Source organism: Lathyrus oleraceus, chromosome 5 (genome assembly GCF_024323335.1).
Source record: "Lathyrus oleraceus cultivar Zhongwan6 chromosome 5, CAAS_Psat_ZW6_1.0, whole genome shotgun sequence".
NCBI lineage: Eukaryota > Viridiplantae > Streptophyta > Magnoliopsida > Fabales > Fabaceae > Lathyrus > Lathyrus oleraceus.
In genome coordinates this window covers 594,450,843-594,468,547 of record NC_066583.1, presented here as the reverse complement: position 1 = coordinate 594,468,547, position 17,705 = coordinate 594,450,843, and the positions used below count along the sequence as shown (strand labels likewise).

The 17,705-nt window shown below is 27.6% G+C and overlaps 3 non-coding genes across 3 annotated transcripts; all 3 read right to left on the bottom strand.

Moving 5' to 3' along the window:
- Positions 1 to 1,512: 1,512 nt before the first annotated feature.
- TRNAL-UAA (transfer RNA leucine (anticodon UAA)) lies at positions 1,513 to 1,585 on the bottom strand. The gene has a single exon. It is a non-coding gene; the product is annotated as a tRNA-Leu (tRNA).
- Positions 1,586 to 4,662: 3,077 nt separating this feature from the next.
- TRNAL-UAA (transfer RNA leucine (anticodon UAA)) lies at positions 4,663 to 4,735 on the bottom strand. The gene has a single exon. It is a non-coding gene; the product is annotated as a tRNA-Leu (tRNA).
- Positions 4,736 to 14,116: 9,381 nt separating this feature from the next.
- TRNAL-UAA (transfer RNA leucine (anticodon UAA)) lies at positions 14,117 to 14,189 on the bottom strand. The gene has a single exon. It is a non-coding gene; the product is annotated as a tRNA-Leu (tRNA).
- Positions 14,190 to 17,705: the final 3,516 nt, after the last annotated feature.

The window sequence follows — 17,705 nt, the reverse complement described above, 5'->3', positions numbered from 1 at the left end:
GCGTTCATTGTGTTTAAGGCCGTGTGTCATCCCGATGTGAAAGTGAAACTTACAAAATTGATAAAATTCAAAATGCTAACAAAAAATATTACGACTCCTATTATCTAACCTATTCATACAGGATATGACTTTCTTTAGAATGTATATAATGATATAGAACTCAACACTTTTGTCACAATATAAAACCAATTTGTATCTTTAAATCGTATCAATTCAAATCCCTTAAGCTTTATGATAAGATAGTAATAGGGTCATAAATTTACCTTTGAAGACGAGAAAGTTTAAGTGTTTGGTTTTTATTTAAAAAATTATAGAACATAAAATTTACCAAATTTCAATTTTATATGCCTCTCATTCCGCAATGTGTTATAAATATATGTTATTACCTTTCAAATATACCTGATAAATCGTATAAAAATGATTTTCAAATTTACTAAATAAAATATATAAGCATATTATAATGCGGTGAACATGGATCAAACACGTGACCTTCAGATCTTCAGTCTGACGCTCTCCCAACTGAGCTATCCCCACTAGTCATTCTTTTGGGCTACTTTGTGATATATTTCGTGTATGATACATTAATTGTTTGTTTTCTACTTTGAAATGATAGTAAACGAAAGAAAAACAAGAATAATGTTATTTTGACACAAAATTTTGACCTAAATTAGATGTTAGTCACAAATTTCATATTTCATTAATGTTATTTTTAATGATGGGTCTTAAACATAACAAGGTCCTTTAACTTATTAACCTTAAACATGATTTAATGAACCACACATTTTAATATGATTTTAAGTGTTGAAATACATATATGTGTCTTTCAATCATCCAAATTATGTTTAGGTTAATGGTTTTAAAATGACTGGTTATTTATGTTGAGTATATTGTAATGAGCTCCTAAGAAATTTAGTATTCATTAGACTTCAACCAACTGTGTACATTTTTTCATTTTAGTATTGCATTAACCATATAGTTTTATTTATTTAATTTGTGTTCGATTTTATGAAATAAAACAAAACCATTATAATGGTTCCAATATGAGTGGGTCGCGTTCATTGTGTTTAAGACCGTGAGTCCTCCCGATGTGAAAGTGTAACTTACAAAATTGATAAAATTCAAAATGCTGACCAAAAATATTACGACTCCTATTATCTAACATATTCATACAGGACATGACTTTCTTTATAATGTATATAATGATATAGAACTCAATACTTTTGTCTCAATATAAAAGTAATTTGTTTCTTTAAATCGTATCAATTCAAATCCCTTAAGCTTTATGATAAGATAGTAATATGGTCATAACTTTACCTTTGAAGGCAAGAAAGTCTAAGAGTTTGGTTTTCGTTTAACCAATCATAGAACATAAAATTTACCCAATTTCGATTTTATATGCCTCTCGTTCCATTGTGTGTTATAAATCGATGTTATTTGCTTTCAAATATACCTTATAATTGGTATAAAAATGATTTTCAAATTTACTAAATAAAACATATAAGCATATTATAATGCAATGAACGTGGATCGAACACGTGACCTTCAGATCTTAAGTCTAACGCTCTCCCAATTGAGTTATCCTTGCTAGTCATTCTTTTGGGCTACTTTGTGATATATTTCGTGTATGATACATTAATTGTCCATTTTCTACTCTCAGATGATACTAGACTAATGAAAAACAAGAATAATCTTATTTTGACATAAACTTTTGACCTAAATTAGATGTTAGTCACAAATTTCATATGTCATTAATGTTAATTTTAATGATGGGTCTTAAAGATAACAAGGTCCTTTAACTTATTAACCTTAAACATGATTTAATGAACCACACATTTTAATATTATTTTAAGTGTTGAAATACAGATATGTGTCTTTCAATCATCCAAATTCTGTTGAGGTTAATGATTTTAAACTGATTGGTTATTTATGTTGAGTATGTTGTAAAGAGCTCCTAAGAAGTTTAGTATTCATTAGACTTCAACTAATTGTGTACATTTTTTCATATTAATATTGCATTAACCATATAGTTTTATTTATTTAATTTGTGTTAGATTTTATGAAATAAAACAAAACCATTATAATAGTTCCAATATGAGTGGGTCGCGTTCATTGTGTTTAAGGCCGTGTGTCATCCCGATGTGAAAGTGAAACTTACAAAATTGATAAAATTCAAAATGCTAACAAAAAATATTACGACTCCTATTATCTAACCTATTCATACAGGATATGACTTTCTTTAGAATGTATATAATGATATAGAACTCAACACTTTTGTCACAATATAAAACCAATTTGTATCTTTAAATCGTATCAATTCAAATCCCTTAAGCTTTATGATAAGATAGTAATAGGGTCATAAATTTACCTTTGAAGACGAGAAAGTTTAAGTGTTTGGTTTTTATTTAAAAAATTATAGAACATAAAATTTACCAATTTCAATTTTATATGCCTCTCATTCCGCAATGTGTTATAAATATATGTTATTACCTTTCAAATATACCTGATAAATCGTATAAAAATGATTTTCAAATTTACTAAATAAAATATATAAGCATATTATAATGCGGTGAACATGGATCAAACACGTGACCTTCAGATCTTCAGTCTGACGCTCTCTCAACTGAGCTATCCCCACTAGTCATTCTTTTGGGCTACTTTGTGATATATTTCGTGTATGATACATTAATTGTTTGTTTTCTACTTTGAAATGATAGTAAACGAAAGAAAAACAAGAATAATGTTATTTTGACACAAAATTTTGACCTAAATTAGATGTTAGTCACAAATTTCATATTTCATTAATGTTATTTTAATGATGGGTCTTAAACATAACAAGGTCCTTTAACTTATTAACCTTAAACATGATTTAATGAACCACACATTTTAATATGATTTTAAGTGTTGAAATACATATATGTGTCTTTCAATCATCCAAATTATGTTTAGGTTAATGGTTTTAAAATGACTGGTTATTTATGTTGAGTATATTGTAATGAGCTCCTAAGAAATTTAGTATTCATTAGACTTCAACTAATTGTGTACATTTTTTCATTTTAGTATTGCATTAACCATATAGTTTTATTTATTTAATTTGTGTTAGATTTTATGAAATAAAACAAAACCATTATAATGGTTCCAATATGAGTGGGTCGCGTTCATTGTGTTTAAGACCGTGAGTCCTCCCGATGTGAAAGTGAAACTTACAAAATTGATAAAATTCAAAATGCTGACCAAAAATATTACGACTCCTATTATCTAACATATTCATACAGGACATGACTTTCTTTATAATGTATATAATGATATAGAACTCAATACTTTTGTCTCAATGTAAAAGTAATTTGTTTCTTTAAATCGTATCAATTCAAATCCCTTAAGCTTTATGATAAGATAGTAATATGGTCACAACTTTACCTTTGAGGACGAGAAAGTCTAAGAGTTTGGTTTTTGTTTATCCAATCATAGAACATAAAACTTACCCAATTTCAATTTTATATGCCTCTCATTCCGCAATGTGTTATAAATATATGTTATTACCTTTCAAATATACCTGATAAATCGTATAAAAATGATTTTCAAATTTACTAAATAAAATATATAAGCATATTATAATGCGGTGAACATGGATCAAACACGTGACCTTCAGATCTTCAGTCTGACGCTCTCCCAACTGAGCTATCCCCACTAGTCATTCTTTTGGGCTACTTTGTGATATATTTCGTGTATGATACATTAATTGTTTGTTTTCTACTTTGAAATGATAGTAAACGAAAGAAAAACAAGAATAATGTTATTTTGACACAAAATTTTGACCTAAATTAGATGTTAGTCACAAATTTCATATTTCATTAATGTTATTTTAATGATGGGTCTTAAACATAACAAGGTCCTTTAACTTATTAACCTTAAACATGATTTAATGAACCACACATTTTAATATGATTTTAAGTGTTGAAATACATATATGTGTCTTTCAATCATCCAAATTATGTTTAGGTTAATGGTTTTAAAATGACTGGTTATTTATGTTGAGTATATTGTAATGAGCTCCTAAGAAATTTAGTATTCATTAGACTTCAACTAATTGTGTACATTTTTTCATTTTAGTATTGCATTAACCATATAGTTTTATTTATTTAATTTGTGTTCGATTTTATGAAATAAAACAAAACCATTATAATGGTTCCAATATGAGTGGGTCGCGTTCATTGTGTTTAAGACCGTGAGTCCTCCCGATGTGAAAGTGTAACTTACAAAATTGATAAAATTCAAAATGCTGACCAAAAATATTACGACTCCTATTATCTAACATATTCATACAGGACATGACTTTCTTTATAATGTATATAATGATATAGAACTCAATACTTTTGTCTCAATATAAAAGTAATTTGTTTCTTTAAATCGTATCAATTCAAATCCCTTAAGCTTTATGATAAGATAGTAATATGGTCATAACTTTACCTTTGAAGGCAAGAAAGTCTAAGAGTTTGGTTTTCGTTTAACCAATCATAGAACATAAAATTTACCCAATTTCGATTTTATATGCCTCTCGTTCCATTGTGTGTTATAAATCGATGTTATTTGCTTTCAAATATACCTTATAATTGGTATAAAAATGATTTTCAAATTTACTAAATAAAACATATAAGCATATTATAATGCAATGAACGTGGATCGAACACGTGACCTTCAGATCTTAAGTCTAACGCTCTCCCAATTGAGTTATCCTTGCTAGTCATTCTTTTGGGCTACTTTGTGATATATTTCGTGTATGATACATTAATTGTCCATTTTCTACTCTCAGATGATACTAGACTAATGAAAAACAAGAATAATCTTATTTTGACATAAACTTTTGACCTAAATTAGATGTTAGTCACAAATTTCATATGTCATTAATGTTAATTTTAATGATGGGTCTTAAAGATAACAAGGTCCTTTAACTTATTAACCTTAAACATGATTTAATGAACCACACATTTTAATATTATTTTAAGTGTTGAAATACAGATATGTGTCTTTCAATCATCCAAATTCTGTTGAGGTTAATGATTTTAAACTGATTGGTTATTTATGTTGAGTATGTTGTAAAGAGCTCCTAAGAAGTTTAGTATTCATTAGACTTCAACTAATTGTGTACATTTTTTCATATTAATATTGCATTAACCATATAGTTTTATTTATTTAATTTGTGTTAGATTTTATGAAATAAAACAAAACCATTATAATAGTTCCAATATGAGTGGGTCGCGTTCATTGTGTTTAAGGCCGTGTGTCATCCCGATGTGAAAGTGAAACTTACAAAATTGATAAAATTCAAAATGCTAACAAAAAATATTACGACTCCTATTATCTAACCTATTCATACAGGATATGACTTTCTTTAGAATGTATATAATGATATAGAACTCAACACTTTTGTCACAATATAAAACCAATTTGTATCTTTAAATCGTATCAATTCAAATCCCTTAAGCTTTATGATAAGATAGTAATAGGGTCATAAATTTACCTTTGAAGACGAGAAAGTTTAAGTGTTTGGTTTTTTTTAAAAAATTATAGAACATAAAATTTACCAAATTTCAATTTTATATGCCTCTCATTCCGCAATGTGTTATAAATATATGTTATTACCTTTCAAATATACCTGATAAATCGTATAAAAATGATTTTCAAATTTACTAAATAAAATATATAAGCATATTATAATGCGGTGAACATGGATCAAACACGTGACCTTCAGATCTTCAGTCTGACGCTCTCTCAACTGAGCTATCCCCACTAGTCATTCTTTTGGGCTACTTTGTGATATATTTCGTGTATGATACATTAATTGTTTGTTTTCTACTTTGAAATGATAGTAAACGAAAGAAAAACAAGAATAATGTTATTTTGACACAAAATTTTGACCTAAATTAGATGTTAGTCACAAATTTCATATTTCATTAATGTTATTTTTAATGATGGGTCTTAAACATAACAAGGTCCTTTAACTTATTAACCTTAAACATGATTTAATGAACCACACATTTTAATATGATTTTAAGTGTTGAAATACATATATGTGTCTTTCAATCATCCAAATTATGTTTAGGTTAATGGTTTTAAAATGACTGGTTATTTATGTTGAGTATATTGTAATGAGCTCCTAAGAAATTTAGTATTCATTAGACTTCAACTAATTGTGTACATTTTTTCATTTTAGTATTGCATTAACCATATAGTTTTATTTATTTAATTTGTGTTAGATTTTATGAAATAAAACAAAACCATTATAATGGTTCCAATATGAGTGGGTCGCGTTCATTGTGTTTAAGACCGTGAGTCCTCCCGATGTGAAAGTGAAACTTACAAAATTGATAAAATTCAAAATGCTGACCAAAAATATTACGACTCCTATTATCTAACATATTCATACCTGACATGACTTTCTTTATAATGTATATAATGATATAGAACTCAATACTTTTGTCTCAATATAAAAGTAATTTGTTTCTTTAAATCGTATCAATTCAAATCCCTTAAGCTTTACGATAAGATAGTAATATGGTCACAACTTTACATTTGAGGACGAGAAAGTCTAAGAGTTTTGTTTTTGTTTATCCAATCATAGAACATAAAACTTACCCAATTTCAATTTTATATGCCTCTCATTCCGCAATGTGTTATAAATATATGTTATTACCTTTCAAATATACCTGATAAATCGTATAAAAATGATTTTCAAATTTACTAAATAAAATATATAAGCATATTATAATGCGGTGAACATGGATCAAACACGTGACCTTCAGATCTTCAGTCTGACGCTCTCCCAACTGAGCTATCCCCACTAGTCATTCTTTTGGGCTACTTTGTGATATATTTCGTGTATGATACATTAATTGTTTGTTTTCTACTTTGAAATGATAGTAAACAAAAGAAAAACAAGAATAATGTTATTTTGACACAAAATTTTGACCTAAATTAGATGTTAGTCACAAATTTCATATTTCATTAATGTTATTTTAATGATGGGTCTTAAACATAACAAGGTCCTTTAACTTATTAACCTTAAACATGATTTAATGAACCACACATTTTAATATGATTTTAAGTGTTGAAATACATATATGTGTCTTTCAATCATCCAAATTATGTTTAGGTTAATGGTTTTAAAATGACTGGTTATTTATGTTGAGTATATTGTAATGAGCTCCTAAGAAATTTAGTATTCATTAGACTTCAACTAATTGTGTACATTTTTTCATTTTAGTATTGCATTAACCATATAGTTTTATTTATTTAATTTGTGTTAGATTTTATGAAATAAAACAAAACCATTATAATGGTTCCAATATGAGTGGGTCGCGTTCATTGTGTTTAAGACCGTGAGTCCTCCCGATGTGAAAGTGTAACTTACAAAATTGATAAAATTCAAAATGCTGACCAAAAATATTACGACTCCTATTATCTAACATATTCATACAGGACATGACTTTCTTTATAATGTATATAATGATATAGAACTCAATACTTTTGTCTCAATATAAAAGTAATTTGTTTCTTTAAATCGTATCAATTCAAATCCCTTAAGCTTTATGATAAGATAGTAATATGGTCACGACTTTACATTTGAGGACGAGAAAGTCTAAGAGTTTGGTTTTCGTTTAACCAATCATAGAACATAAAATTTACCCAATTTCGGTTTTATATGCCTCTCGTTCCTCTGTGTGTTATAAATAGATGTTAATACCTTTCAAATATACCTGATAAATCGTATAAAAATGATTTTCAAATTTACTAAATAAAATATATAAGAATATTATAATGCGGTGTACGTGGATCGAACAAATGACTTTCAAATCATAAGTCTAAGACTCTCCCAATTGAATTATCCTCGCTAGTCATTCTTTTGGGCTACTTCGTGATATATTTTGTGTATGATACATTAATTGTTAATTTTCTACTCTCAGATGATACTAAACTAATGAAAAACAAGAATAATCTTATTTTGACATAAATTTTTGACCTAAATTAGATGTTAGTCACGAATTTCATATGTCATTAATGTTAACTTTAATGACGGGTGTTAAAGATAACAAGGTCCTTTAACTTATTAACCTTAAACATGATTTAATGAACCACACATTTTAATATTATTTTAAGTGTTGAAATATAGATATATGTCTTTCAATCATCCAAACTCTGTTGAGGTTAATAGTTTTAAACTGATTGGTTATTTATGTTGAGTATGTTGTAATGAGCTCCTAAGAATTTTAGTATTCATTAGACTTCAACTAATTGTGTACATTTTTTCATATTAGTATTGCATTAACCATATAGTTTTATTTATTTAATTTGTTTTAGATTTTATGAAATAAACCAAAACCGTTATAATAGTTCCAATATGAGTGGGTCGGCTTCATTGTGTTTTAGGCCGTGTGTCATCCCGATGTGAAAGTGTAACTTACAAAATTGATAAAATTCAAAATGCTGACCAAACGATTACGACTCCTTTTATCTAACCTATTCATACAGGAGATGACTTTCTTTAGAATGTATATAATGATATAGAACTCAACACTTTTGTCACAATATAAAAGCAATTTGTATATTTAAATTGTATATTTCAAACACCTTAAACTTTAAGATAAGATAGTAATAGGGTCATAACTTTACCTTTCAAGACGAGAAAGTTTAAGAGTTTTGTTTTTGTTTATCCAATCATAAAACATAAAACTTACCCAATTTCAATTTTATATGCCTCTCATTCCGCAATGTGTTATAAATAGATGTTATTACCTTTCAAATATACCTGATAAATCGTATAAAAATGATTTTCAAATTTACTAAATAAAATATATAAGCATATTATAATGCGGTGAACATGGATCAAACACGTGACCTTCAGATCTTCAGTCTGACGCTCTCCCAACTGAGTTATCCCCACTAGTCACTCTTTTGGGCTACTTTGTGATATATTTCGTGTATGATACATTAATTGTTTGTTTTCTACTTTGAAATGATAGTAAACAAAAGAAAAACAAGAATAATGTTATTTTGACACAAAATTTTGACCTAAATTAGATGTTAGTCACAAATTTCATATTTCATTAATGTTATTTTTAATGATGGGTCTTAAACATAACAAGGTCCTTTAACTTATTAACCTTAAACATGATTTAATGAACCACACATTTTAATATGATTTTAAGTGTTGAAATACATATATGTGTCTTTCAATCATCCAAATTATGTTTAGGTTAATGGTTTTAAAATGACTGGTTATTTATGTTGAGTATATTGTAATGAGCTCCTAAGAAATTTAGTATTCATTAGACTTCAACTAATTGTGTACATTTTTTCATTTTAGTATTGCATTAACCATATAGTTTTATTTATTTAATTTGTGTTAGATTTTATGAAATAAAACAAAACCATTATAATGGTTCCAATATGAGTGGGTCGCGTTCATTGTGTTTAAGACCGTGAGTCCTCCCGATGTGAAAGTGAAACTTACAAAATTGATAAAATTCAAAATGCTGACCAAAAATATTACGACTCCTATTATCTAACATATTCATACAGGACATGACTTTCTTTATAATGTATATAATGATATAGAACTCAATACTTTTGTCTCAATGTAAAAGTAATTTGTTTCTTTAAATCGTATCAATTCAAATCCCTTAAGCTTTATGATAAGATAGTAATATGGTCACGACTTTACATTTGAGGACGAGAAAGTCTAACAGTTTGGTTTTCGTTTAACCAATCATAGAACATAAAATTTACCCAATTTCGGTTTTATATGCCTCTCGTTCCTCTGTGTGTTATAAATAGATGTTAATACCTTTCAAATATACCTGATAAATCATATAAAAATGATTTTCAAATTTACTAAATAAAGTATATAAGAATATTATAATGCGGTGTACGTGGATCGAACACATGACCTTCAAATCATAAGTCTAACACTCTCCCAATTGAGTTATCCTCGCTAGTCATTCTTTTGGGCTACTTAGTGATATATTTTGTGTATGATACATTAATTGTTAATTTTCTACTCTCAGATGATACTAAACTAATGAAAAACAAGAATAATCTTATTTTGACATAAATTTTTGACCTAAATTAGATGTTAGTCACAAACTTCATATGTCATTATTGTTAATTTTAATGACGGGTCTTAAAGATAACAAGGTCCTTTAACTTATTAACCTTAAACATGATTTAATGAACCACACATTTTAATATTATTGTAAGTGTTGAAATACAGATATGTGTCTTCCAATAATCCAAACTCTGTTGAGGTTAATGGTTTTAAACTGATTGGTTATTTATGTTGAGTATGTTGTAATGAGCTCCTAAGAATTTTAGTATTCATTAGACTTCAACTAATTGTGTACATTTTTCATATTAGTATTGCATTAATCATATATAGTTTTATTTATTTAATTTGTGTTAGATTTTATGAAATAAAACAAAACCATTATAATAGTTCCAATATGAGTGGGTCGCGTTCATTGTGTTTAAGGCCGTGTGTCATCCCGATGTGAAAGTGAAACTTACAAAATTGATAAAATTCAAAATGCTAACAAAAAATATTACGACTCCTATTATCTAACCTATTCATACAGGACATGACTTTCTTTAGAATGTATATAATGATATAGAACTCAACACTTTTGTCACAATATAAAAGCAATTTGTATCTTTAAATCGTATCAATTCAAATCCCTTAAGCTTTATGATAAGATAGTAATAGGATCCTAAATTTACCTTTGAAGACGAGAAAGTTTAAGTGTTTGGTTTTCATTTAACAAATTATAGAACATAAAATTTACCAAATTTCAATTTTATATGCCTCTCATTCCGCAATGTGTTATAAATAGATGTTATTACCTTTCAAATATACCTGATAAATCGTATAAAAATGATTTTCAAATTTACTAAATAAAATATATAAGCATATTATAATGCGGTGAACGTTGATCAAACACGTTACCTTCAGGTCTTCAGTCTGACGCTCTCCCAACTGAGCTATCCTCACTAGTCATTCTATTGGGCTACTTAGTGATATATTTTGTGTATGATACATTAATTGTTAATTTTCTACTCTCAGATGATACTAAACGAATGAAAAACAAGAATAAAGTTATTTTGACACAAAATTTTGACATAAATTAGATGTTAGTCACAAATTTCATATGTCATTAATGTTTATTTTAATGATGGGTCTTAAAGCTAACAAGGTCCTTTAACATATTAACCTTAAACATGATTTAATGAACCACATATTTTAATATTATTTTAAGTGTTGAAATACAGAAATGTGTCTTTCGATCATCCAAATTCTGTTGAGGTTAATACTTTTAAACTGATTGGTTATTTATGTTGAGTATGTTGTAATGAGCTCCTAAGAATTTTAGTATTCATTAGACTTCAACTAATTGTGTACATTTTTTAATATTAGTATTGCATTAACCATATAGTTTTATTTATTTAATTTGTGATAGATTTTATGAAATAAAACAAAACCATTATAATAGTTCCAATATGAGTGGGTCGCGTTCATTGTGTTTAAGGTTGTGTGTCATCCCTATGTGAAAGTGAAACTTACAAAATTGCTAAAATTCAAAATGCTGACCAAAAATATTAAGACTCCTATTATCTAACCTATTCGTACAGGGCATGGCTCTATTTAGAATGTATACAATGATATAGAACTCAACACTTTTGTCACAATATAAAAGCTATTTGTATCTTTAAATCGTATCAATTCAAATCCCTTAAACTTGATGATAAGATAGTAATATGGTCACAACTTTACCTTTGAGGACGAGAAAGTTTAAGAGTTTGGTTTTCGTTTAACAAATCATAGAATATAAAATTTACCCAATTTCAATTTTATATGCCTCTCATTCCGCAATGTGTTATAAATAGATGTTAATACCTTTCAAATAAAACTCATAAATCGTATAAAAATGATTTTCAAATTTACTAACTAAAATGAATAAGCATATTATAATAAGGTGAATGTGGATCGAACACATGACCTTCAGATCTTAAGTCTAACGCTCTCCCAATTAAGTTATCCTCGCTAGTCATTCTTTTGGGCTACTAAGTGATATATTTTGTGTATGATACATTAATTGTTAATTTTCTACTCTCAGATGATACTAAACTAATGAAAAACAAGAATAATCTTATTTTGACATAAATTTTTGACCTAAATTAGATGTTAGTCACAAATTTCATATGTCATTAATGTTAACTTTAATGATGGGTCTTAAAGATAACAAGGTCCTTTAACTTATTAACCTTAAATATGATTTAATGAACCACACATTTTAATATTATTTTAAGTGTTGAAATATAGATATGTGTCTTTCAATCATCCAAACTCTGTTGAGGTTAATGGTTTTAAACTGATTGGTTATTTATGTTGAGTATGTTGTAATGAGCTCCTAAGAATTTTAGTATTCATTAGACTTCAACTAATTGTGTACATTTTTTCATATTAGTATTGCATTAACCATATAGTTTTATTTATTTAATTTGTTTTAGATTTTATGAAATAAACCAAAACCGTTATAATAGTTCCAATATGAGTGGGTCGGGTTCATTGTGTTTTAGGCCGTGTGTCATCCCGATGTGAAAGTGTAACTTACAAAATTGATAAAATTCAAAATGCTGACCAAACGATTACGACTCCTTTTATCTAACCTATTCATACAGGAGATGACTTTCTTTAGAATGTATATAATGATATAGAACTCAACACTTTTGTCACAATATAAAAGCAATTTGTATATTTAAATCGTATAATTCAAACACCTTAAACTTTACGATAAGATAGTAATAGGGTCATAACTTTACCTTTCAAGACGAGAAAGTTTAAGAGTTTTGTTTTTGTTTATCCAATCATAGAACATAAAACTTACCCAATTTCAATTTTATATGTCTCTTATTCCACAGTGTCTTATAAATAGATGTTATTACGTTTCAAATATACCTGATAAATCATATAAAATTGATTTTCAAATTTACTAAATAAAATATATAAGCATATTATAATTTGGTGAACATGGATCGAACACGTATTCTTCAGATCTTCAGTCTGACGCTCTCCTAACTGAGATATCCCCGCTAGTCTTTGTTTTGGGCAAGTTAGTGATATGTTTCGTGTATGATACACTAATTGTTAATTTTCTATTCTCAGTTGATACTAAACGAATGAAAAACAAGAATAAGGTTATTTTGACCCAAAATTTTGACCTAAATTAGATGTTAGTCACAAATTTCATATGTCATTAATGTTTATTTTAATGATGGGTCTTAACGATAACAATGTCCTTTAACTTATTAACCTTAAACATGGTTTAATGAACCACACATTTTAATATTATTTTAAGTGCTGAAATACAGAAATGTGTCTTTCGATCATCCAAATTCTGTTGAGGTTAATGGTTTTAAACTGATTGGTTATTTATGTTGAGTATGTTGTAATGAGCTCCTAAGAATTTTAGTATTCATTAGACTTCAACTAATTGTGTACATTTTTTTATATTAGTATTGCATTAACCATATAGTTTTATTTTATTGTTTTGTGTTAGATTTTATGAAATAAAACAAAACCATTATAATAGTTCCAATATGAGTGAGTCGCGTACATTGTGTTTAAGGCCGTGTGTCATCCCGATGTGAAAGTGAAACTTACAAAATTTATAAAATTCAAAATACTGACCAAAAATATTACGACTCCTATTATCTAACCTATTCATACAGGACATGACTTTCTTTAGAATGTATATAATGATATAGAACTCAATAGTTTTGTCACAATATAAAAGCAATTTGTATCTTTAAATCGTATCAATTCAAATCCCTTAAACTTTATGATAAGATAGTAATAGGGTCACAACTTTACCTTTGAGGACGAGAAAGTTTAAGAGTTTGGTTTTCGTTTAACAAATCATAGAACATAAAACTTACCCAATTTCAATTTTATATGCCTCTCATTCCGCAATGTGTTATAAATAGATGTTAATACCTTTCAAATATACCTGATAAATCGTATAATATTGATTTTCAAATTATCTAAATAAAATATATAAGCATATTATAATGCGATGAACGTGGATCGAACACGTGACCTTCAGATCTTAAGTCTAACGCTCTCCCAATTGAGTTATCCCCGCTAGTCATTCTTTTAGGCTACTTAGTGATATATTTTGTGTATGATACATTAATTTTTAATTTTCTACTCTCAGATGATACTAAACGAATGAAAAACAAGAATAATGTTATTCTGACACAATTTTTTTTCCTAAATTAGATGTTAGTCACAAATTTCATATGTCATTAACCTATTAACCTTAAACATGATTTAATGAACCACACATTTTAATATTATTTTAAGTGTTGAAATACATAAATGTGTCTTTTAACTTATTAACCTTAAACATGATTTAATGAACCACACATTTTAATATTATTTTAAGTGTTGAAATACATAAATGTGTCTTTCGATCATCCAAATTCTGTTGAGGTTAATGGTTTTAAACTGATAGGTTATTTATGTTGAGTATGTTGTAATGAGCTCCTAAGAATTTTAGTATTCATTAGACTTCAACTAATTGTGTACATTTTTTCATATTAGTATAGCATTAACCATATAGTTTTATTTATTTGATTTGTGTTAGATTTTATGAAATAAAATAAAACCATTATAATAGTTCCAATATGAGTGAGTCGCGTTCATTGTGTTTAAGGCCGTGTGTCATCCCGATGTGAAAGTGAAACTTACAAAATTGATAAAGTTCAAAATGCTGACCAAAAATATTACGACTCCTATTATCTAACCTCTTCATACAGGAGATGACTTTCTTTAGAATGTATATAATGATATAGAACTCAACACTTTTGTCACAATATAAAAGCAAATTGTATCTTTAAATCGTATCAATTCAAATCCCTTAAACTTTACGATAAGATAGTAATAGGGTCACAACTTTACCTTTGAGGACGAGAAAGTTTAAGAGTTTGGTTTTCGTTTAACAAATCATAGAACATAAAACTTAGGCAATTTCAATTTTATATGCCTCTCATTCCGCAATGTGTTATAAATAGATGTTATTACGTTTCAAATATACATGATAAATCGTATAAAATTGATTTTCAAATTTACTAAATAAAATATATAAGCATATTATAATTTGGTGAACATGGATCGAACACGTATCCTTCAGATCTTCAGCCTGACGCTCTCCTAACTGAGATATCCCCGCTAGTCATTGTTTTGGGAAAGTTAGTGATATGTTTCGTGTATGATACATTAATTGTTAATTTTCAACTCTCAGTTGATACTAAACGAATGAAAAACAAGAATAATGTTATTTTGACCCAAAATTTTGACCTAAATTAGATGTTAGTCACAAATTTCATATGTCATTAATGTTTATTTTAATGATGGGTCTTAAAGATAACAAGGTCCTTTAACGTATTAACCTTAAACATGGTTTAATGAACCACACATTTTAATATTATTTTAAGTGTTGAAATACAGAAATGTGTCTTTCGATCATCCAAGTTCTGTTGAGGTTAATGGTTTTAAACTGATTGGTTATTTATGTTGAGTATGTTGTAATGAGCTCCTAAGAATTTTAGTATTCATTAGAATTCAACTAATTGTGTACATTTTTTCATATTAGTATTGCATTAACCATATAGTCTTATTTATTTGATTTCAGTTAGATTTTATGAAATAAAACAAAACCATTATAATAGTTCCAATATGAGTGAGTCGCGTTCATTGTGTTTAAGGCCGTGTGTCATCCCGATGTGAAAGTGAAACTTACAAAATTGATAAAATTCAAAATGCTGACCAAAAATATTATGATTCCTATTATATAATTATTCATACAGGACATGACTCTATTTAGAATGTATATAATGATATAGAACTCAACACTTTTGTCACAATATAAAAGCAATTTGTATCTTTAAATCGTATCAATTCAAATCCCTTAAACTTTATGATAAGATAGTAATAGGGTCACAACTTTACCTTTGAGGACGAGAAAGTTTAAGAGTTTGGTTTTCGTTTAACAAATCATAGAACATAAAACTTAGGCAATTTCAATTTTATATGCCTCTCATTCCGCAATGTGTTATAAATAGATGTTAATACCTTTCAAATATACCTGATAAATCGTATAAAAATGATTTTCAAATTTACTAAATAAAATATATAAGCATATTATAATTTGGTGAACATGGATCGAACACGTATCCTTCAGATCTTCAGTCTGACGCTCTCCTAACTGAGATATCCCCGCTAGTCATTGTTTTGGGCAAGTTAGGGATATGTTTCGTGTATGATACATTAATTGTTAATTTTCAACTCTCAGTTGATACTAAACGAATGAAAAACAAGAATAATGTTATTTTGACCCAAAATTTTGACCTAAATTAGATGTTAGTCATAAATTTCATATGTCATTAATGTTTATTTTAATGATGGGTCTTAAAGATAACAAGGTCCTTTAACGTATTAACCTTAAACATGGTTTAATGAACCACACATTTTAATATTATTTTAAGTGTTGAAATACAGAAATGTGTCTTTCGATCATCCAAGTTCTGTTGAGGTTAATGGTTTTAACTTGATTGGTTATTTATGTTGAGTATGTTGTAATGAGCTCCTAAGAATTTTAGTATTCATTAGAATTCAACTAATTGTGTACATTTTTTCATATTAGTATTGCATTAACCATATAGTCTTATTTATTTGATTTCAGTTAGATTTTATGAAATAAAACAAAACCATTATAATAGTTCCAATATGAGTGAGTCGCGTTCATTGTGTTTAAGGCCGTGTGTCATCCCGATGTGAAAGTGAAACTTACAAAATTGATAAAATTCAAAATACTGACCAAAAATATTACGACTCCTATTATCTAATTATTCATACAGGACATGACTCTATTTAGAATGTATATAATGATATAGAACTCAAAACTTTTGTCACAATATAAAAGCAATTTGTATCTTTAAATCGTATCAATTCAAATCCCTTAAACTTTATGATAAGATAGTAATAGGGTCACAATTTTACCTTTGAGGACGAGAAAGTTTAAGAGTTTGGTTTTCGTTTAACAAATCATAGAACATAAAACTTAGGCAATTTCAATTTTATATGCTTCTCATTCCGCAATGTGTTATAAATAGATGTTAATACCTTTCAAATATACCTGATAAATCGTATAAAAATGATTTTCAAATTTACTAAATAAAATATATAAGCATATTATAATTTGGTGAACATGGATCGAACACGTATCCTTCAGATCTTCAGCCTGACGCTCTCCTAACTGAGATATCCCCGCTAGTCATTGTTTTGGGCAAGTTAGGGATATGTTTCGTGTATGATACATTAATTGTTAATTTTCAACTCTCAGTTGATACTAAACGAATGAAAAACAAGAATAATGTTATTTTGACCCAAAATTTTGACCTAAATTAGATGTTAGTCACAAATTTCATATGTCATTAATGTTTATTTTAATGATGGGTCTTAAAGATAACAAGGTCCTTTAACGTATTAACCTTAAACATGGTTTAATGAACCACACATTTTAATATTATTTTAAGTGTTGAAATACAGAAATGTGTCTTTCGATCATCCAAGTTCTGTTGAGGTTAATGGTTTTAAA